The sequence below is a fragment of the Lathamus discolor genome, chromosome W (genome assembly GCF_037157495.1).
Source record: "Lathamus discolor isolate bLatDis1 chromosome W, bLatDis1.hap1, whole genome shotgun sequence".
In the NCBI taxonomy this organism is placed as follows: Eukaryota; Metazoa; Chordata; class Aves; order Psittaciformes; family Psittacidae; genus Lathamus; species Lathamus discolor.
This window is the reverse complement of record NC_088908.1, coordinates 21,312,663-21,335,723: the sequence shown is the minus strand read 5'-3', so window position 1 is coordinate 21,335,723 and position 23,061 is coordinate 21,312,663. Positions and strand designations below refer to the sequence as shown.

At 43.8% G+C, this 23,061-nt stretch overlaps 1 pseudogene; it reads right to left on the bottom strand.

The window, feature by feature from the left end:
* Positions 1–23,061, bottom strand: part of LOC136004438 (lon protease homolog 2, peroxisomal-like) — a 62,577-nt pseudogene that overhangs the window by 14,276 nt on the left and 25,240 nt on the right.

The following is a 23,061-nucleotide window of genomic DNA, read 5'->3' as shown; positions in this document are numbered from 1 at the left end:
GATGTTAATTTTTCCCAAATTTCCTCAAATCCCCATGAGGTGCTGTCCTGCGCCACCTCATGAAATATTTTAACTTGTTTCCACATTTCCTTTAGATAAGTAGTAATTCTTCCACTTTGATCTATTTAGGAACAACAGCTATCATTGATTACAGAACAAACTCCTCCTTGGAATACTAACAGTGTATCTAATGCCATTCAATTTTGGGACACTACTTTAGACAGGCTGGTTATTTCTTCTTGTAATACTAGAATAGCATCAGGGGTTCAATTTTACATTTCCTTAATTGCAGCTGAGATATTTACAATTGCTTTTTCTAATTCACTAGCACCTAGAGATGGAACAAGCCATCTAACAAAGCTATGGAAAGCAATGTTCTGGGCCCCTCAGTTCAAGAAGGACAGGGAATTGCTTGAAAGAGTCCAGTGCAGAGCCACAAAGATGATTAAGGGAGTGGAACATCTCCCTTGTGAGGAGAGGCTGAGGAAGCTGGGTCTCTTTAGCTTGGAGGAGACTGAGGGGTGACCTCATCAATGTTTACAAATATGTAAAGGGTGAGTGTCAGGATGATGGAGCTAGGTTTTTTTCAGTGATGTCCAGTGATAGGACAAAGGGCAATGGGCGTAAACTGGAGCATAGGAGGTTCCATGTGAACATCAGGAAAAACTTTTTTACTGTGAGAGTGACAGAGCACTGGAACAGGTTGCCCAGGGGGGTTGTGGAGTCTCCTACGTTGGAGATATTCAAGGCCCGCCTGGACAAGTTCCTGTGTGATGTACTCTAGGTTACCCTGCTCTTGCAGGGGGGTTGGAATAGATGATCTTTTGAGGTCCCTTCCAACCCTTGGGATTCTGTGATTCTGCTATGGGATTATATCCTCTTTTGATTATTTTAATAAAACTCCAAACCCAGGTTCCAGAGGGATGAATTTCAATTACTATTGGGAACCACTACTCCTAGTGTGTGTGTCCCTTTCCAGTTAGGAGGTAAAGCCTTATAGGCATTTTCTCCACATAACCAATACCACCCTTTCCCTTCAGGAACATTCCAATAACCAGTTAAAGATTTTCAAAGGTGAAGTTGCATTGCCCAGCTGCAATATGGGTAATTTCCTACTGACCTGTGCCTGGTAAAATCTTGGAGCACATTCTCCTGGACAACATGCTAAGGCACATGAAAAACAACAAGGTGCTTGGTGAAAGCCAGCATGGCTTCACTAAGGGGAAATCCTGCCTGACCAATTTGGTGGCCTTCTATGATGGGGCTACAGAATTGATGGATAAGGGTAAAGCAGTTGACGTCATCTACCTGGACTTGTGCAAAGCGCTTGACACTGTTCCACACGACATCCTTCTCTCTAAATTGGAGAGACATCAATTTGATGGATGGACCACTTGGTGGATAAAGAACTGGCTGGACGGCGGCACACAAAGAGTTGTGGTCAATGGCTCGATGTCCGGCTGGAGACCGGTAACGAGTGGTGTCCCTCAGGGATCGGTGTTGGGACCGGTCTTGTTTAACATCTTCGACGCTGACATGGACAGTGGGATTGAGTGCGCCCTCAGCAAGTTTGCCGATGACACCAAGCTGTGTGGTCCGGTTGATACGCTGGAGGGAAGGGATGCCATCCAGAGGGACCTTGACACGCTTGTGAGGTGGGCTGATGCCAACCTTATGAAGTTCAACCACGACAAGTGCAAGGTCCTACACCTGGGTTGGAGCAATCCCAGGCACAGCTACAGACTGGGCAAAGAAGAGATTCAGAGCGGCCCTGCAGAGAAGGACTTGGGGGTGCTGGTCGATGAGAAAATGAACATGAGCCGGCAGTGTGCGCTCGCAGCCCAGAAAGCTAACCGTATCCTGGGCTGCATCAAAAGGAGTGTGACCAACAGGTCGAAGGAGGTGATCCTGCCCCTCTACTCTGCTCTTGTGAGACCTCACCTGGAGTATTGTGTGCAGTTCTGGTGTCCTCAACATAAAAAGGACATGGAACTGCTGGAACAAGTCCAGAGGAGTGCCACGAGGATGATCAGGGGACTGGAGCACCTCCCGTATGAAGACAGGCTGAGGAAGTTGGGGCTGTTCAGCCTGTAGAAGAGAAGGCTGCGTGGAGACCTAATAGCAGCCTTCCAGTATCTGAAGGGGGCCTATAGGGATGCTGGGGAGGGACTCTTCGTCAGGGACTGTAGTGACAGGACAAGGGGTAATGGGTTAAAACTTAAACAGGGGAAGTTTAGATTGGATATAAGGAGGAAATTCTTTCCTGTTAGGGTGGTGAGACACTGGAATCGGTTGCCCAGGGGGGTTGTGAGTGCTTCATCCCTGGCGGTGTTCAAGGCCAGGTTGGATGAAGCCTTGTGTGGGATGGTTTAGTGTGAGGTGTCCCTGCCCATGGCAGGGGGGTTGGAACTAGATGATATTGAGGTCCTTTCCAACCCTAACTATTCTATGATTCTATGACATGTTGCCTTAAGAGTTTTGTTAGTGGTTACATATTTAAATTCTGACATATTTGAGGCTTGTATCCTTGTTATCCTTGTACATTTGTATGGCTCTTGTTAGTATAAGCAGGATCTCTCCATAATCTATTCCAATTTGTCTTAAAGGGGATCGGGAGACCAATTAAAGGAACACCCAGTCTCTCTCCTGATTTAGGTAGCTGAGTACAGATCCAACTATCACTCTTGGTTAAGGCATTAGTAACATTTTGTATCAATCTCAGATATAGATTTTGATTCCATACTTCTACACCTATTATTATACAAATCCAAATTATGCTCGATGTAGTCTCATATGTGTGGGTCCTGAAGACTCGATGTGCCATACTTTTTCTTGGTTCTGATGTGTTTCTGGTTCTGGCGCCTTCTTGATTCTTGAGTAATGTATCCAAGCAGGCTGTTCCTTTATCTTCACTGCTGTAAAGGTAGTCAGTAATACCTGGTATGGTCCACTCCTCTTCTAGGGGATCACCTGCAAAATTCTTAATAAAAACCCAATCTCCTGGCTTAAAAGGATGAATAGGATAATCTAAACCTCTCGCTCTTGTCCCTAATATTCTCTTATTTATTTCTTCTAATTGTTTTCCCAGATTGATCAGAAACTGTCGCAGATAGCCTTCTCCCACTTCCTGAAGACTTTCTCCTTTAAACTGGGACTGATATGGTCTTCCATATAAAATTTTGCATAGGCCAGCCTCTTCTTTAAACTGAGGTTTAGTTTGAATTCTTAATAGAGCCAGTGGTAAGGCTTGGTACCAATATAACCTGACATATTTTATTAATCTGTTGTTTGATCAGATGGTTCATCTTTTCTACTTGCCACTGGCCTGAGACCTGTATGGAACATGTAGTTGCCAATCAATTTCTAATTTTTTTCTAATTTCTTGTAACAATTTTGAACTAAAATGTGAGCCTTGGTCTGAAGAAATGCTGCTGGTACTCCAAAACAAGGTATTATATCTTTTAATAATGTTTTAATTACTTGCCTTGCATTATTTATTCTACAAGGGAATGCTTCTGGCCACCCTGAAAAAGTATCTGTCGATACCAACAAATATCAGTAACCTCCTTTTCTAGGTAATTCAGAAAAATCTATTTGCCACTGTTGTCCCAGATAATTCCCTTTTCCAATTGTCCCTGCCTGATTCCTGTTTTCAGTCTTAGGGTTATTTTTCAGACATAGTTGACATTGTTTTGTCACTAATTGCACTCTGGTGTATAAATTTCTTCCTATGATCTGTTTAACGTTTATATAAGGCATTACTTCCCCGATGTGTTTTGTTATGTTCTTCTTGTATCAACTTCCATAATTGATTATAGGGGATCACTACTCTCCCATCAGGTATTTTTATACAACCCTTTTCATTTTCCTGTCCTTCCAAGTCTTCAATTAGTTTCATATCTTCTTTTTAGAGTACTAGGTTTATTTTGCACAATTATCAGTTTACTGTCAGGAATTAAGGACATCACCTCAACTCTTTCTGTTTCTTCTGTCCATTTAGCCTCACGATCAGCCAAATTATTTCCAATCTCTTGATCAGAGTTACCTCTTTGATGTCCTTTACAATGTATGATAGCCACTTCATTGGGTAATTGTACAGCTTCTAACAATCATAGAATTTCCACTGCATGTTTAATTTGTCTTCCCTGAGTATTTAAAAGTCCTCGTTCTTTCCAAATTGCTCCATGTGCATGAACTACACCAAAGGCATATTTGGAATCAGTCCATATGTTTATCTGCTTGTCCTTTGCCAACTCCAAGGCTCTAGTCAGGGCTATTTCTGCCTTTTGTGCTAAGGTGTTAGAGGGTAATGGTTCAGCTTCTATTACCTTTGAAGTTGTAGTTATATCATATCCTGCTCTTCATTTACCATCTTTAACAAAGCTGCTGCCATCGGTGAACCAGGACTCTGCACCCTCCAGAGGCTCCTCCTTCAGATCTGGTCAGCTTGAATATACTGTCTTTATAGTGGCCAAGCAGTCGTGAGTCAGCGGTTCTGTAGGGGTTTCCAGAATACAATAATCATGGATCCAGAGTTGACACCATCCTGTCATTCCCAGAAATGTCTGGATACCTTTAACTATGGATGGTCATGGTGTTTGACAGATTGCTTCCTTCTGAGCTGCTCCAAGTTCTGGTTGTCCTCCTGTTATTTTGCATCCTAAATAAGATACTGGAGTTCACATTAGTTGAGCCTTCAATTTAGATACCTGGTACCCATTTAGCCCTAGAAAGTTTAACAATTCTACAGTCCATTGTACACATTCTTTCTCAGCTGCTGTAGCAATTAACAGGTCATCAACGTATTGTAGTAAAGTTCCTGTCTGGGTGGGTGCTTCCCAGGATTCTAATTCTTTTGCCAATTGATTTCCAAAAATGGTCAGACTTTTTTTTTTTTTTAATCCCTGAGGTAACATTGTCCAAGTGAGCTGTGTCCTTCTTCCTGTTTCAGAGTTTTCCCATTCAAAAGCAAATAAATTTTGACTTTCTTTGGCCTGGGGCAGACAGAAAAATGCATCCTTTAAGTCCAGAACAGTAAACCACTCCTGATTAGTATTCAATTTAGTCAATAAGATATACAGATTAGCTACTACTGGATGAATATCCTCCACAATTGTGTTGATTGCTCTGAGATCTTGAACTAATCTGTAACTTTTCCCATCGGATTTCTTTAATGGCAAGATAGGAGTATTATATTCTGATTCACATTCAATTAGTAATCCATATTTAAAAAAAAAAACTATTTCTTTGTTTCCCTTTCAATCCTCCAATTTTAAGGGATATTGTTTAATTCTAATTGGGCAGGCCCCCCTTTTATTTCTACTTTAACAGGCAAAGCATTTTTTTGCCTTACCTGGAACTTCAGATGCCCATACTCCCAGATATACCTGATTAAGGATTTCTTCTATTTCAGGGAGGTCCTCCTGTTTGCTTTTCTGTTGAATTAAAGATAAACTCAAAACTTCAATTAATTGATCAGTTTTGACTCTTAATTCCATTTTGCCTTCTTTAAGTGTTGCTTCTCGCCCTAATAAAGATTTTTGGAGAATTTGGTATGTATAAAAATTTATACATTCCTATTTGTTTTCCAAATTTATACTTTAAAGGTTTCAGAAAGAATGCTTTTTTTTTTGGTTTTGTTTTTTGGTTTCTTTTCTTTTTTTTTTTTTTTTTTCTTGGTGGCCAGTAGCTCCCACATCTGTAAAAAATTCTTTTCCTCTGGTTTAATGTTGAATAAATTGCTCCTGTATCCACTTAAAAAATCCACTTTATTTTCTCTAGTCCCTAGTTTTAATTTAATCAGTGGATCTGCTGGGTCCCCAGGTCCCTGTCAGTCTAGTTCCAATTCAGCCACTGGAGCCACCCCATGGCACTCCCCCCAGGGCAGTCTCACTTCCAACATCTAGACTCCTTACAGTATGCACACTGATCCCATCCCACAGGAGAATTCAATTTCTCACCTCTGCCTGACATTCCTCCTCTACCTCTGCCTCATCCTCTCACATTAGTCCCTCTACCAGTTTCTACTTGTCCTAAAGCAGCCACTGTACCTGTGCCTGTAGCACGACTCAGCTCTTTCTTCTCTACCTGTTCCCGATTCCTATACACTCTCCACACTTCTTTAACATTCTCAAGTCCTTCTGCTCTGTTGCCAGTGACAGCAACCTCTTCCTCCTTATCAATAACAGATGGGGCAGACACTGAGAGTGCTCCTCTCGGAGGTACCTGTGATACGTAATCTCCCAACCCATCTTCCTGATTACTCTGGTTTTTGTTTGGTTTTTCTTTTCGTTTTTTTGGGGTTTTTTGGTTTTTTTTTTTAACTTTAAACATCATTCCTCCAATATCACAGGCTGAACAACATCTCTCCAGCTTAGATTTCTGTTTTTCCCTGTCCTTTTCCAAAGCCAAAACTAGCGATCTGGCAGAGCTATATTAATTTCATAGAATCATAGAATAGTTAGGGTTGGAAAGGACCTCAAGGTCATCTAGTTCCAACCCCCCTGCCATGGACAGGGACACCTCACACTAAACCATCCCACACAAGGCTTCATCCAACCTGGCCTTGAACACCGCCAGGGATGGAGCACTCACAACCTCCCTGGGCAACCGATTCCAGTGTCTCACCACCCTAACAGGAAAGAATTTCCTCCTTATATCCAATCTAAACTTCCCCTGTTTAAGTTTTAACCCATTACCACTTGTCCTGTCACTACAGTCCCTGACGAAGAGACCCTCCCCAGCATCCCTATAGGCCCCCATCAGATACTGGAAGGCTGCTATGAGGTCTCCACGCAGCCTTCCCTTCTCCAGGCTGAACAGCCCCAACTTCCTCAGCCTATCTTCATACGGGAGGTGCTCCAGTCCCCTGATCATCCTTGTGGCCCTCCTCTGGACTTGCTCCAAAAGTTCCATGTCCTTTTTATGTTGAGGACACCAGAACTGCACACAATACTCCAGGTGAGGCCTCACAAGAGCAGAGTAGAGGGACAGGATCACTTCCTTCGACCTGCTGGTCACACTCCTTTTGATGCAGCCCAGGATTCGGTTGGCTTTCTGGGCTGCAAGTGCACACTGCTGGCCCATGTTCATTTTCTCATCGACCAGCACCCCCAAGTCCTTCTCTGCAGGGCCGCTCTGAATCTCTTCTTTGCCCAGTCTGTAGCTGTGCCTGGGATTGCTCCAACCCAGGTGTAGGACATTACACTTGGCATGGTTGAACTTCATAAGGTTGGCATCAGCCCACCTTACAGCGTGTCAAGGTCCCTCTGGATGGCAACCCTTCCCTCCAGCATATCAACCGGACCACACAGCTTGGTGTCATCGGCAAACTTGCTGAGGGCGCACTCAATCCCACTGTCCATGTCAGCGATGAAGATGTTAAACAAGACCGGTCCCAACACCGATCCCTGAGGGACACCACTCGTTACCAGTCTCCAGCCGGACATCAAGCCATTGACCACAACTCTTTGTGTGCGGCCATCCAGCCAGTTCTTTATCCACCGAGTGGTCCATCCATCAAATTGATATCTCTCCAATTTAGAGAGAAGGTTGTCATATGGGACAGTGTCAAACGCTTTGCACAAGTCCAGGTAGATGACATCAACTGCTCTGCCCCTGTCCATCAGTTCTGTAGCCCCATCATAGAAGGCCACCAAATTGGTCAGGCAGGATTTCCCCTTAGTGAAGCCATGCTGGCTGTCACCAAGCACCTTGTTGTTATTCATGTGCCTTAGCATGCTGTCCAGGAGAATGTGCTCCAAGATTTTACCAGACACAGAGGTGAGACTGACTGGTCTGTAATTCCCCGGGTCTTCCATTTTCCCCTTCTTGAAAATGGGGGTTATATTTCCCTTTTTCCAGTCGTTGGGAACTTCACCTGACTGCCATGATTTTTCAAATATGATGGCCAGTGGCTTAGCCACTTCATTCGCCAGCTCCTTCAGGACCCGCGGATGGATTCCATCAGGTCCCATGGACTTGTGCACATTCATATTTTTAAGATGGTCTCGAACCAGATCCTCTCCTACAGTGGGAGAATCCCTTTCTGTTATCCTTAACATCCCTGGGTAGGTTTATTTCTAACTGGGCCTTAGTCTTCCTAACCTGGTCCCTAGCTTCCTGGACAACATCCCTGTACTCCACCCAGGCTGCCTGTCCTTGCTTCCATTTTTTATAAGCTTCTTTTTTCCTTTGAATTTTCCTCAGCAAATTTCACATTCTGTCTGCCACTCCAGGTGGTTTCTTGAAGTGAAAAACATATCTGCATACATTACTTCATCTCATTTTCCTTGCTACCTCAAAAACAACATTAATTGTAACAATGTATCATAGTTCAGAGTTCCATTTTTAGTCCATTTCTCCTGATCCCCCAGAGAATATAACGGCCACCATTGGTTACAATATTTCACCAGTGTTTTCTTATTTACTCAGCCCCCAGGAAACCCTCCCAGTTCTTTCCAGTGTGCCAAAATGCACCCTAAAGGACTCTTTTTCAAGATCTCTTCACTCTGCCAATTTCCCATTATCAATCTCGCATTCACACACATGGGATCCCACAGACACACTCCACACAATTACAACACTTGGAACAGAGACAACAATTAATAACACAGTTATAACAGTCTGTCACCAATACCAAAATCACAAGACCAATATCATAACTATAACAAGCCACAACACAAGTCAAATACCAGTAAAATCCAAAACCGTTTCTACAAGATGCCCGCTGCGTCTTGCAGGACCCAAACCACAAGATGCCCTTTGCTTCTTGTGGGTATATACCAAATGGAGACTAGCAGCCAGGTATACGCCTTTACCCACGTGATTTCCTATCTCAATTTACGGAAGGCTTCCAAACCTTGCATATGCTTACCAAACCAACTTACCAAACCAAGATACCCCCTGCATCTTACAGACTATGCAAAAGAAAAGAATACCTTTTATGAGATGGTCCTTGTCTGCTCCCGCAGTGATCCGAATGAGTCAAGGGGTCCCTCTGGGAAAATCTTCCGAGGGCCCTAGGGAGCCCTGTCCTCAGCGAGTCCTGCAGCCGAGCAGAGAGGGTCCCATCTAGGTCGCCAAATTGATTTGGAGAAATCTCCAGGAACTCGCCAACAAAGTTTTAAGTTGACAAGCAGGTATTCTTTATTGCGGCGCCAGGAGACAAGGGGGATAGCTCCTCCAAGCATATCTCTACCAGGCATCAACCAGGCTGTGATTATATTGTCCTTAAACATACATATTCATTAGATTACATACATTACATCATACTTCTTAGAGAATGCCTCCTGTATGCATACAAAAATGTGGTAGTGGGCTTTTGGACCCCCAGTGGTTATTTCTTCACCACTTTGTTTTAGGATCATTGTCTTATCAGTAACCACCAGGTGGTTCTGGCAAAGCTTATCTTAGAAATTTTGTTTCCTCTATAGTTGCTAACAAAGCCTAACGTTATTGAGGTTACTTATTTACAACCCTATTCTTCAATCAACCCCACTCTTCAATGCCCAGTGTATAAACTGATGGGAGTTACCCGGAAGGCCCAGATAGATAGCTGCTCTGGTCAGGCTGGTCAGCAGTTGGCGAGCAATTATGTTGTGCATCACTCGTGTTTATTGTTTTCCTTTCTTTTTCCCCTTTTAGTTTTATATTATCTTCCCTTGTTATTTCCCTTATTATTATTATTATTGGTGGTAGTAGTAGTGGTTTTGTGTTATACCTTAGTTATTGGACTGTTCTTATCTCAACCCGTGGGAATACATTCTTTTGATTCTCCCCCCAATCCCCCCCGGGGGAGGGTGGGGGGGGAGTGGGGAGAAGTGGGGGAGAATGAGCAAGCAGCTGTGTGGTTCTGAGTTACTGGCTGGGTTGAAACCACAGCACTTGCTTTAAACCATCAGCCCAGCTGCCAGAGCAGAGACATTTGTATAGAAGCCTGCACAGCCCTGTACTTTGGGTCCAGAGGCAGAATGACTCATACAGCCCTGCTGTGAGCTGGCTGTTTTAGAAATACCAGAAAGTTCCAAAGACAGTAAGTTACTAAGTATTCTTGTCCCTTACTAAAATGCCTCTCTGTAAGCCTGTCCTGGGTTCAGCAGTAGCAGTCATTTTTCTCCTTAGTAGCTAGTGCAGTGCTGTGTTTTATTTTTTTGGCCTGGGAACAGTGTTGATAACACCAATGTTTTCAGTTGCTGCTCAAATGTTTGATCTGGTCAAGGACTTTCTGAGGCTCATGCTCTGCCAGGGAGGAGGGGAAGCCGGGAGGAAGCAGAGACAGGACACCTGACCCAAACTAGCCAAAGAGGTATTCCATACCACAGCACGTCATGCCCAGGATGTAAGGGAGAGTTACCCGGAAGGGCTAGGACTGCAGGGTTGGAGGAGGTATCGGTCGGTGCTTGGCTGGGGGGAGTGGGGGAGTTATTGGTTGGCTGGTGCTGAGGTGTTGTATTCTTTCCTCCTGTTATTTCCTTTATCATTATTATTATTGGTGGTAGCAGTAGTGATTTGTGTTATACCTTAGTTACTAAACTGTTCTTATCTCAACCCGTGGGAGTTGCATTCTTTTTGATTCTCCTCTCTGTCCCTCCAGGAGCAGGGGGAGGGCAAGAAGGGGGGAAGTGAGCGAACTAGTTTTGTGGTTGGGTTTAAACCACGACAAAGCCCACTAGAAATGCTGCTGTAAGTCCCCAGGTACTACACAGGGCTGAAGTTCTGTAAATCAAACAGTAGTGGGGAGTTGTTCTTATTAGCATAATTTAGATGGCTGTTTATTTTCGTAGCATTTAAGAAAATGTTACATAAAAGAGTGTTTCACTTCTATAGTATCAAAATACTCCATCAAGCATTTTAATTTTTGTTAACATAAGTGAGTTTCTATATCCATTCCCTATATTTTATTAGTGACTTAAATTAGCTTAGTACTCAGTAACTCAGTTTAACAAAATTTATTCGATCCTGGTTACAGTGAAATCCAACAGCAGTGAATCATTCTCCTTTACACTTGAGATGATCATGTATTTTGGCAGCCTGGCATGGTTTCAAACATTTCAGATATAATGAACAGTAGTAACTGTCTGTACACTCTTCCCATCCTGAAGCAGCCATCAACAAGTTTTATTGGTTTGAGGTTTTTTGGTTTCCTTTTTTAGCACTGGTTCTAACTGCATCAATTCCAAACAGTTTACAGACTTATTCCACTGTTTGAGAGCTCAGAAGCAGAAAATAGCAAACATGACTGAAGATCAAAAAACAAATGGTTCTAAAGACTCATCAGTTATCTCACCTCAGTACAAACTCCTTCCTCTATCCTCAGACTAGGTAGGCACTTCCTTCTACTTTCACAAGTAACTCGTGATTTGGCAAGAGAAACTAGGTGCATAGTAAGTGTTAATCTCCTTTCAACCATCATTCTTGGCACTAAGTGGCAGGCTCAGAGACCAGCAACTTCTCTTGCTGTACTGGTAGAGACTGTATTGCCTTTACTACAACCTTCTCACCTCAGTGTTAACTGATGTATATTGACAGGCATATGTATAGAAAACATACTGAAAAATCCCTAAACACACACACAAACCCACGCACACAGCCATACAAGGAAGGAAAGTGAATTATATTACATTAAATGTACCTATGAAGTGTTACAGTGAGCTCCACATGACTCAATCACCCCTGGCACCTCTGAATAATTTCTTCTCACAACAAGTCAGAGTCATTTACTTTTTAAACAACTTCAGTTAAAAATTACCATTAGAATCAACTGATGACTGGTCAGGTCAGTCAGATGATGGAAACAGTGAAAGAGAAAAGAAAGGGAAGCTCCAGACATGTTATAAACCCTTTCCACAAAACCATCATGCTGTGCTGAAATATTTCATTAGATCCTTCACACTTTACTACTGTTAAGATTATTCAACTACAGCCTTACCATGTGATTTATTCCTACATTTCTTCTGTTGGGTAACACATAAGATTATTTATTTCTGATAATTTAATTAATCCTACAAGTATAAGCTGAGTATTCTCTCCTGCCTTTTTTGCTGCAAGACCTCTGCAGAAAATGCACAAGCAGTGCACTGAGAAGATGAAAGATGGATCACTTTAAGGTATTCCCGGAAGGACAACAGATCAATTAAGTCATGTCATGTCATGTTTTCAGTCTCATCCAATTACTGACATGGTGGCTGCCTCCATTGTATCTTTATTTCAACTACTTTTAAATGGCAAAATGCAGTTCAAAGGTGAAGCTTTAAAGACTACAGAAAGGAGAGAGACACTGCAGACTACAAACCAAAAAAACACCAACAGTCAGTCTGAAACGCCTGTCACTGAGGCAGGATCTTGAAAGAATCTTGGGGGCACTTGAGAAAATTCAAAGTAATAAGAAGTTAGCTGGGAAAACTCATTAAAACAGGTGTTATGTGGTATCTGAACCATTTACACTGAAAAAAAAAATCATAAAGTGTCTACGGAAAAATATTTGCTCATTAATAAATACAGCAAATAGCACATAAAAATAAATCCTGAGCTGATCAGGGAACTGATGCTGTGTGGATTCATCTCTCGTTCTATTTCTGCACTACTTAATTTGCCTGTTAAATACAGAAACATTAAAAAAGCCTTTGATACACAGGTCAAAAACTTCAGTCAGTCTTATAAGACTTCAGTTCTTATAAGAAAAACTTAACATGAGCCAGCAGCGTGCACTTGCAGCCCAGAAAGCCAACTGTATCCTGGGCTGCAACAGAGGAAGTGTGACCAGCAGGTCAAAGGAGTAGATCCTGCCCCTCTGCTCTCATGAGACCTCACTTGGAGTACTGTGTAGAGTTCTGGTGTCCTCGCACTAAACCATGTCACCCAAGGCTCTGTCCAACCCGGTCTTGAACACTGGCAGGGATGGAGCATTCACAACTTCCTTGAGCAACCCATTCCAGTGCCTCACGCTTACAGTAAAGAACTTCATCCTTATATCCAATCTAAACTTTCCCTGTTTAAGTTTTAACCTGTTACCCCTTGTCCTGTCACTACAGTCCCTGATGAAGAGTCCCTCCCCAGCATCCTTATAGGCCCCCTTCAGATACTGGAAGGCTGCTATGAAGTCTCCACACAGTCTTCTCCAGCCTGAACAGCCCCAACTTTCTCAGCCTGTCTTCATATGGGAGGTGCTCCAGTCCCCTGATCGTCCTCATGGCCCTCCTCTGGACTTGTTCCAACAGTTCCGTATCCTTTTTATGTTGAGGACACCAGAACTGTACACAATACTCCAAGTGAGGTCTCATGAGAGCAGAGGGGCAGGATTGCCTCCATTGACCGGCTGGTCCTGCTTCTCTTGATGCAGCCCAGGATGTGGCTGCCTTTCTGGGCTGCGAACGTACACTGCCGGCTCATGTTCAGTTTTTCATCAACCAACACCCCCAAGTCCTTCTCCACAGGACTGCTCTGAATCTCTTCTCCACCCAACCTGTAGCTGTGCCTGAGATTGCCCTGACCATCTCTACCATGATAAAATCTTCATATCGAAAAACCTCAGTTTGGTTCTAAAAACAGACTCATTCCTTAACAATCATTCACATTCTCCTGCTTTCCCTGCATATCTTGTCCCCTTTTTGTCCTCCAAATCCCTCTGGAGTCTGTTTCTCTCATCCAGGAGAGAATTATCACAGGAAAATTCTTAAAAGTTTGAATTTTGTCTCTTCTGGAAGTTTTCCCTACATTTTTATTTTCTCCATAACTTACTGGTTTACTGATCTTTTCTCTTGTGTTTTAATACCCAAAAATGCTGACTGGCTTTAAGGAGGTATGTGGGACATCCCTTAACACAGCTGCCTGAGATACAGGATTCCTGGGCTCTACTTTTGGCTTCTTTCCCAAGACCAAACATCCCCCAAACAAAAGCAAAGTTGTTATAAACTGAAAAAACACCACCACATTCTTAAGCACTGCTGCAGGCATCTTTTCTAACAGAAAGCCATGGCACTGTGTTATTTATGTACCCTGAATTAAAACAAAGTAAACAAAAAACTTCTTCAGGTGGAGCACTGTGGGAATCGCCGGGAGACGAGCTCATCAGATGATGACCAACAAGTCCTTTTTATTGCTAAGCAGATGGATACTTATATACCTTGCTTGCATGTTTATAGTTTGGTTACAGAGAGATTATTGGCTTATAGCTTCTACATGTTACAAGATCATTGGTTTATAGCTTCTACATTTTTGCAGCTACACCGTGCACCCCCCCACCATCCTCCTTCTCATGCACTTATCACTTAGTGGCCTTGGCTGTGATTGGTCATAGTATGTTGCTGTTTGCCGGTGTCCTTCATTTCCTCATTATCTGGCGTGAGAGGTTTGCACCATCTTCTACACAGATGTCTTGTTTCAGCTCGTTGATGGGAACGTGACCTTTTGACCTTTTTCGACAAGCCAATCCTCCACAATTCCCCCTTTTTCTTTATAAAGGAATAAGGACTGAGTCAGGAGTCATTGTAAACAAGCAGAACAACATTGCAAAGCATAACAAAGTAACAAACCCCCTATAACTATGAGACCTATAACAGCGAAGCAGCTTGTAAAGCAAACGTATATGCAGCTCTATGAAGTGAAACTTTTAAAATCAGCTAAATATTTCTGAAGCGCTATAAGCGGGTTACATAAAAGATAATTTGTCAGACTATACAAAAAGTCTTTGTTTCAGCTAACTCTGGCGAAGATGCCTTATAGACTGACAACCACCACAATATAATTCTACTTTAGGGTCACACTGATGACAAAAACTACAGTTATCGAAGCACTTGTTGTATCACCAATCTCAGTTGTACCACTATATGCCTGTGGCCATGGACCGGATCTAGGAGGGCGACCGTGCTCAACGAAAGCTCTGTGTTGATTAAGAAGTTCTTCTATTAGTGGCTGTAGCGCTCGGTGCAAGCGACGCTCCTCCTGGGCCTGCGAGTTAGGGTCCATACACTAGCTCGGAGACGCCGTCACTGGAGCTTCTGCAACAGCCGGTCTTAGTCACTTGGATGGTACCCACAAGGGTCCTGCAGGAGCACAAACACAGGCGTAACCACGGCCCAGATATATTACTTCTGCCAGTCCCTGCCACAGATCTGTATTAGGATCTCAATAGTACGCCTTAAAAGAAGGCTTTATCTTCTGTTTGTACAAAGTGCTTAATAACCGCTGGAGTTTGTTCATCACCAAAGATTCATAAATAATTTAACGTAATTTCACCCATATAATCAGCATCGATGACATCTGGAACAATGAATAGTCCTTTCAACGCAGATGATGATCTCCCCAGTAGCAAGGCTACTTTTAACAATTCTGGACCTAGCTGGACTTGAGCCTCCTTAGTGGAGAACTGTCCAGTTCCCATCAGGTGTTGTAATTGCACTCCAATCAGGGGGTCTCCCTGGCCTCACTGAACTACAACTGCCTCTTGACAGGTTTTCTGCCAATACGTGTTCCATAACAACAACTGCGAAGGGGTGAGGATTAATTTCACAATACTTTTAATAGAACAGCAAATCTGTTCCTCAAATATATGACAACATCTGCCTAGTGGGTTCAAACTGAATGCCTGTAGAAATAACAGTTTGCCTTAACTGAGATAGCAATTTCCAATTTAAGGGAGACATTTCAGCATTTACTGCCTGACCTTGAGCGTTAATCTGGTACTTAACAGGAAAGGCGAGAATCTTTTCCTGCAACAATCAAAATCATTGTTTGACAGAGCCTCTCTCTGAATAGATTTCCAATCTATCACCTGGATTCGCATTTGTCTACCTGTGCTCTGCAACTTTACCTTCCTTTCTTTTCTCACCCCCATTTTTTTTTTTTTTTTTTTTTTCAGAAGTTGTTCACCCTGCTTTGCACGGCTACAAACAGCAGCCTGCTTGGCAGCAGCTTCAGCTGCCTGCCTGCTTCAGCAGCAGCCATAAATACCTGTCAGCAACCGCACTTTTGCATTAACCCTTTCTTGCCTGAAATGTTAAACCACTACCTGTTAAAAACTTTTACATGAACACGATAACAAAAAAAATACATAGAACACCATCTGCTCTCATCACACACACACACACACATACGTATGCATATGGGATCCCACAAGCACATTTCACACAACTACAATATTTGAAACACAAAATCCAGACAATCATTACTCGCACTACACAGTCCCACGTACAGGACATGGCACAAGGACTCTGTGAAGACTATCAGGAAACCAGCTCCAACAAGCATCATCGCAGTGTGAGGTGGCAGGCTCAGCCCTAGCGAGCATCCCCGCAGAGGATCTGCCTGCCTCACATCGCATGAGGTTTGGGCTTTTATACTGATCAAAATGCACACTCATTCTAACACAGGTGGCCAGTCTACGTCAGAAGAAGTGGCCAGCAATATCTATAAAGGTTTCCAAGCATCAATAGAATCATAGACATATTTGCTAACTTCTAGTACATGAGTATCACAGACAGACTGTATCAAATGAGTTGTATATGGGACCCCAAGTACACGGTCCGCCACAGTCCGCCACAGTCCTCCCAATACCCCTGATAAGGGCATACGAGAGACCTTTCCACCGCAGGTCTTGATCCAGCACATACATCACAGGGAAAGCACACAATACATCTGCATCCCCCACCCATCTCGCTTCTCCCTTTACAGCTGTCCATTTATCATAAGGTTCTGGGGGATATAAAGTAGGCTTCTTTTCCGGCTCCATGTCAAAAGGATCATCCAGGTCAGCATCAGAATTAACAGGCATCAGAACTTCAGGAGCAGCAACAGCAGCCTGATGAGCACGCACAGGTTCTTTCTTGGGGTCAATAGCGTCCAGGTCAAAAAGAGTGTCTTCATCTCTGTCTTCAGTCTTTGCAGCTGCGGTGGCAACTGGCAGAGGCTCAAGGGTGGCCAGGGGTGGGGGGGGAACACTGGGTTCCATGATCTCACTTTTTGACTTTAACATCTCTAAAATAGTTCTCCAAATGACCAACAAATGTTTCACAGTGTCACTGCCTTCCGTGGCTGCGTTCTTCGGAGCTTTCCCGATCCCTGCTGTCTTCCCAGCCTTTTGTTTTAACAGGGTATTATATATAGCTTGCCAAATCTTATCTCCAAATTTTCGCCATTCTGCTAATTCATGGACAGTGTGAGGGTTAACAAAACATCCCTTAGACTGTCCATAAGCTAACAGTCCCTGCAGGTCTTTCTGCAGGTAGATCCCTTTAACCTGCCGCTTTTGTAAGAAGGCAGTAAGTAAATCATACGCCGCTTGCCTTTCCATACCTTTAGCGCGCTTGTTGCAGCCCCTTCAGGTTTCGGCGGCGCGTATCGGCCGGGCTCGTCTATACGGTCACCCAGGGTCCGGCGCTTAAAATCTTGAGATCTTGGTGCTTTGACCGTCCTGTGGCTGCGATCAGGACCCGAGCACAACTTACGTCATCCCACCGTGGTGTTCGAGGGATCACGTCGGGGTCACCATTTGTGGGAATCGCCGGGAGACGAGCTCATCAGATGATGACCAACAAGTCTCGTTTATTGCTAAGCAGATCGATACTTATATACCTTGCTTGCATGTTTATAGTTTGGTTACAGAGAGATTATTGGCTTATAGCTTTTACATGTTACAAGATCATTGGTTTATAGCTTCTACATGTTACAAGATCATTGGTTTATAGCTTCTACATTTTTGCAGCTACACCGTGCACCCCCCCACCATCCTCCTTCTCATGCACTTATCACTTAGTGGCCTTGGCTGTGATTGGTCATAGTATGTTGGTGTTTGCCAGTGTCCTTCATTTCCTCATCATCTGGCGTGAGAGGTTTGCACCATGTTCTACACAGATGTCTTGTTTCAGCTCGTTGATGGGAACGTGACCTTTTGACCTTTTTCGACAAGCCAATCCTCCACAGAGCACAAAGAAATACAGTGCTGTTACTAATACATTTTTTAAAAAGTTAATACTGTATAAACTTAGGCAATAGCAATAAAATAGACAACTAGTCAAACCAGACAGGAACAGCAGTCAAGCAGAAACAAATGAGGATGTTTACCTCCATTTCATACATGGGTGGCCCCAGGACATCTTATAAAGCATAGAAATCAATTAAAATTGTCATTTCAGGTGGCAGAGCCAGATAAGCCCTGTCACTGATGAATTCTGGTTTTGCACGTTCTGTGACAAGCTCTTTCTAATCTAAGAGAAGAAAAATCCAATTTAGGCTTTGTAGCAGTATTTCTGGACACAGGAATTAAAAAAAATTGTGACAGAAAAATAAAATATTTAAAGAAAATTCATGAAAGTGTACTTAAACCATCTTTACAAAAATATTGTCAAATTAAAGATAAAATGGTATCAAGCACAATTATTAACCCTAAGCATGTTTAGCTGCTCAGGAAAGATAATGTTAAATCTAGAGCAATGACAGAGCTGCAACTCACTTATAAACTAGCTCAAATAGTAAGCCACATTAAGTTAATTTGTGACTTTGCACTTTTAATCAGTTTTGTGCATAAAAGCCATATTTGTAAGAGATGATCATGTTTAAAGTAATGTCTAATACAGAACATGGAGCTGAATGTGGAAATACTGATAGTTCATTAACTATTGCTCTTCTTAAATGTTTACAACTGTGCCCTCTGTGGTCTCCTTCTGTAAGGACTCCGATGTTTAACTTCTGATACTAGTAATTAAGTTCTGACAAATAAAGTAGGAGCATTTTGGCAAAATTTACCTACATTGTTTTGCCACATGGCTGCATTGCTTACAGTTAGCCTGCATTACATTCAATAACATCACCTTACACATTATCAAACACAGACAGCGTAATATGCTGCTCTGTAACTCTGGCCTCCCCACTCCACACACCAATCACAGAATCACAGAATCCCAAGGGTTGGAAGGGACCTCAAAAGATCATCTAGTCCAACCCCCCTGCAAGAGCAGGGTAACCTAGAGTACATCACACAGGAACTTGTCCAGGCGGGCCTTGAATATCTCCAACGTAGGAGACTCCACAACCCCCCTGGGCAACCTGTTCCAGTGCTCTGTCACTCTCACAGTAAAAAAGTTTTCCCTGATGTTCACATGGAACCTCCTATGCTCCAGTTTACACCCATTGCCCCTTGTCCTATCACTGGACATCACTGAAAAAAACCTAGCTCCATCATCCTGACACTCACCCTTTACATATTTGTAAACATTGATGAGGTCACCCCTCAGTCTCCTCTTCTCCAAGCTAAAGAGACCCAGCTCCCTCAGCCTCTCCTCATAAGGGAGATGTTCCACTCCCTGCACACAGTCATGGTTTAAACCCAGCCGGCAACCCAGAACCACACAGCTGCTTGCTCGCTCCCCCCCATTCCTTCCCCCACTCCTGGAGGGATAGAGAGGAGAATCTAAAGAATGTAACTCCCACGGGTTGAGATAAGAACAATCCAGTAACTAAGGTATAACACAAAACCACTACTGCTACCACCAGTAATAACAAAGATAAGGGAAATAACAAGGGAAGAGAATACAACCACTCACGACCCCCCAACCGATACCCAGCCTGACTCAAACACTGATCTAGCCCTTCTGAGTAACTGCTCCCAGTTTATATACTGGGCATTACACTCTGTGGTATGGAATTCCTCTTTGGCTAGTTTGGGTCAGGTGTCCTGTCTCTGCTTCCTCCCAGTTTCCCCTCCTCCTTGGCAGAGCATGAAACTCAGAAAAGTCCTTGGTCAGACTAAACATTACTTAGCAACAACTAAAAACATCGGTGTTATCAGCGCTGTTCCCAGGCTGAAAGTCAAAAAAACAGCACAACACCAACTACTAAGAAGGAGAAATATAACTACTACTGCTGAACCCACGACAGTATCCACCCCTTAATCTATACCATGCACATCATGCTCAGATCCCACATTTTTCAATATACCATCACTCTTGTCTTATATATATATATACACACACACACACAAAGAGAGAGATATGAGTCCTTAGTGAATGGACCGATCTCCATAGAGCTGGTGAGTTCACCCATCATCGTTTTTGGTCCATGATGTTGGGCTCCATCTCTTTCAGAGCAGGAGAGACTGTGTGCAGTACTGGATTGTTGCTTGCTAATGACACTGCAGAACTCGTGGGGAGGGACTCTTTGTCAGGGACTGTAATGGTAGGACAAGTGGTAATGGGTTCAAACTTAAACAGGGGAAGTTTAAATTGGATATAAGGAGGAAATTCTTTCCTGTTAGGGTGGTGAGACACTGGAATGGGTTGCCCAGGGAGGTTGTGAGTGCTCCATCCCTGGCGGTGTTCAAGGCCAGGTTGGATGAAGCCTTTTGTTGGATGGTTTAGTGAGAGGTGTCCCTGTCCATGGCAGGGGGGTTGGAACTAGATGATCTTGAGGTCCTTTCCAACCCTAACCTTTCTATGATTCTATGATTCTATATCCTTCCTTAGTGCATGGACCAATACCTATATGCTTAGTTCATCTGGTCCATGATGTTGGGCTCCATCTCTTGTATCAGTCTTTCAGAGCAGGAGAGGCTGTGTGCAGTATTGGATTACTGCCTGCTAATGGCACTGCAGAACTCGTCTGGTCACTGCTGAGCTTGTCTGGTTTCGTCAAAGTTCATTCGTTGTTGGGATGATGGTCAGAGGGAAGTCACGGCCAGTTGCTGGTGACCTGAAGACTTTTAGTTGGTGGGCTATAAAAGTGCTACATAGCAGGCAACAGTACACAATTGAGTTCATTGGCTGCTTTCCCCTAAAATCAAATCCCCTTGATGTCCACATTGGACTTCCCCTTTTTCCCGCATTACCCACCAAGGATATGCAGGTCCCTGACCAAAAGCGATCCCACGAGTGGGTTTGCCTTTACCCGAAGCAGGAATAACCCAGACTGTCTTCCCCAGGAAATTCTTTATGTGCACCACAGGAACTTTATCCCCTTCTGCAGTATGTAAAAGTTCTGTCTGGGCTGGGCCAGCCCTGTTGGCACATCCTCTGGTGTTGACCAACCAGGTGGCTTTTGGTAAATGTGTATCCCAGTGCTTGAAAGTCCCACCACCCATTGCTCTCAGTGTGTTTTTTAACAGCCCATTTTGCCATTTGATTTTCCCAGAGGCTGGTGCATGGTAGGGGATGTGATATACCCACTCAGTGCCATGCTCTTTGGCCCAAGTGTCTATCAGGTTGTTCCGGAAATGAGTCCCATTGTCTGACTCAATTCTCTCTGGGGTGCCGTGTTGCCACAATATTTGTTTCTCAAGGCCCAGGATAGTGTTCCAGGCAGTGGCGTAGGGCACAGCATATGTTTCCAGCCATCCGATGGTTGCTTCCACCATGGTAAGCACATGGCGCTTGCCTTGGCGGGTTGGTGGGAGTGTGATATAGTCACTCTGCCAGGCTTCCCCATATTTATACTTCAGCCATCGTCCTCCATACCAAAGAGGCTTTAACCGCTTGGCTTCCTCAGTTGCAACACATGTTTCACATTCATGAATAACCTGGGCAATAGAGTCCATTGTTAAGCCTACCCCTCAATCACGAGCCCATGTGTATGTTGCGTCTCTGCCCTGATGGCTTGAAGCGTCATGGGCTCACTGGGCCAAAAATAATTCACCCTGATGTTGCCAATCTAAGTCCGTCTGAGCCACTTCAATCTTAGCAGCTTTATCCACTTGTTGGTTGTTTTGGCGTTCCTCAGTGGCCCAACTCTTGGGTACATGAGCATCTACATGGCATACCTTCACCACCAGGTTCTGCGCCTGGCCACCGATATCTTGCCACAGTGCAGCAGCCCAGATGGGTTTCCCTCTGCGTTGCCAGTTGCTCTGCTTCCACTGCTGCAACCACCCCCACAGGGCATTTGCCATCATCCATGAGTCAGTACAGAGATAAAGTACTGGCCACTTTTGTCGTTCAGCAATGTCCAAGGCCAGCTGGATGGCTTTCACCTCTGCAAACTGACTCGATTCACGCTCTCCTTCAGTAGTTTCTGCAGCTTGTCATCGGGGACTCCACTTAGCAGCCTTCCATCTCTGATGCTTTCCTACAATATGGTAGGACCTATCAATAAATAAGGCATACTGCTTTTCACTTTCTGACAGTTTATTATATGGTGGGGTCTCTTCAGCACGCATCATCTTCTCCTCTGTTGGCATTCCAAAATCTTTGCTCTCTGGCCAGTCCATGATGACTTCTAGAATTCTTGGATCACTGGGATTTCCTGTTCAAGCTCATTGTGTAGTTAGTGCAGCCCACTTATTCCATGTAGCATCGTTTGCATGATGTGTAGAGGAGACCGTGCCTTTGAACATCCAGCCCAGCATGGGCAACTGGAGTGCCAGGAGGAGCTGTGCTTCAGTGCCAGTCACTTCCGAAGCAGCTCGAACACCTTCATAGGCTGCCAGTATCTATTTTCTTTAGTGGGAGTGTAGCTGGCCTCAGATCCTCTGTATCCCCAACTTCAAAAGCCGAGGGGTTAACTTTGAGTCTCCCCTGGACCTTTCTGCCAGAGGCTCCTTGTAGGACCATTCTCCCCGGCTACGGTGTAGAGTATGTTTTTTACATCTGGGCCAGTCCGGACTGGTCCAAGGTCCTACTGCATGAACGTTTAATTTGTTCAAAGGCTTGTTGATGCTCAGGGCCCCATTTAAAATCATTCTTCTTCCACGTCACATGATAGAGAGGGCTTAGAATCACACAGTAATTTGGAATGTGCATTCTCCAGAATCCCACAACACCCAAGAAAGCCTGTGTTACTTTCTTATTAGTTGGTGGAGACATTGCTGTTATCTTGTTGATCACATCTGTGGGGATCTGGCAACATCCATCTTGCCATTTTATTCCCAAAAATTGAATCTCCTGTACAGGTCCCTTGACCTTCCTCTGTTTTATAGCAAAGCCAGCTTTCAACAGGATTTGGATTATTTTCCTCCCTTTCTCAAAGATTTCTTCCACTCTTATCACCCCACATGATAATGTCAACAGTCTATTGCAGGTGTCCTCGATCTTGTCCCTATTCCAGTGCAGTCTGGATCAGTCCATGGCAGATGGTAGGGCT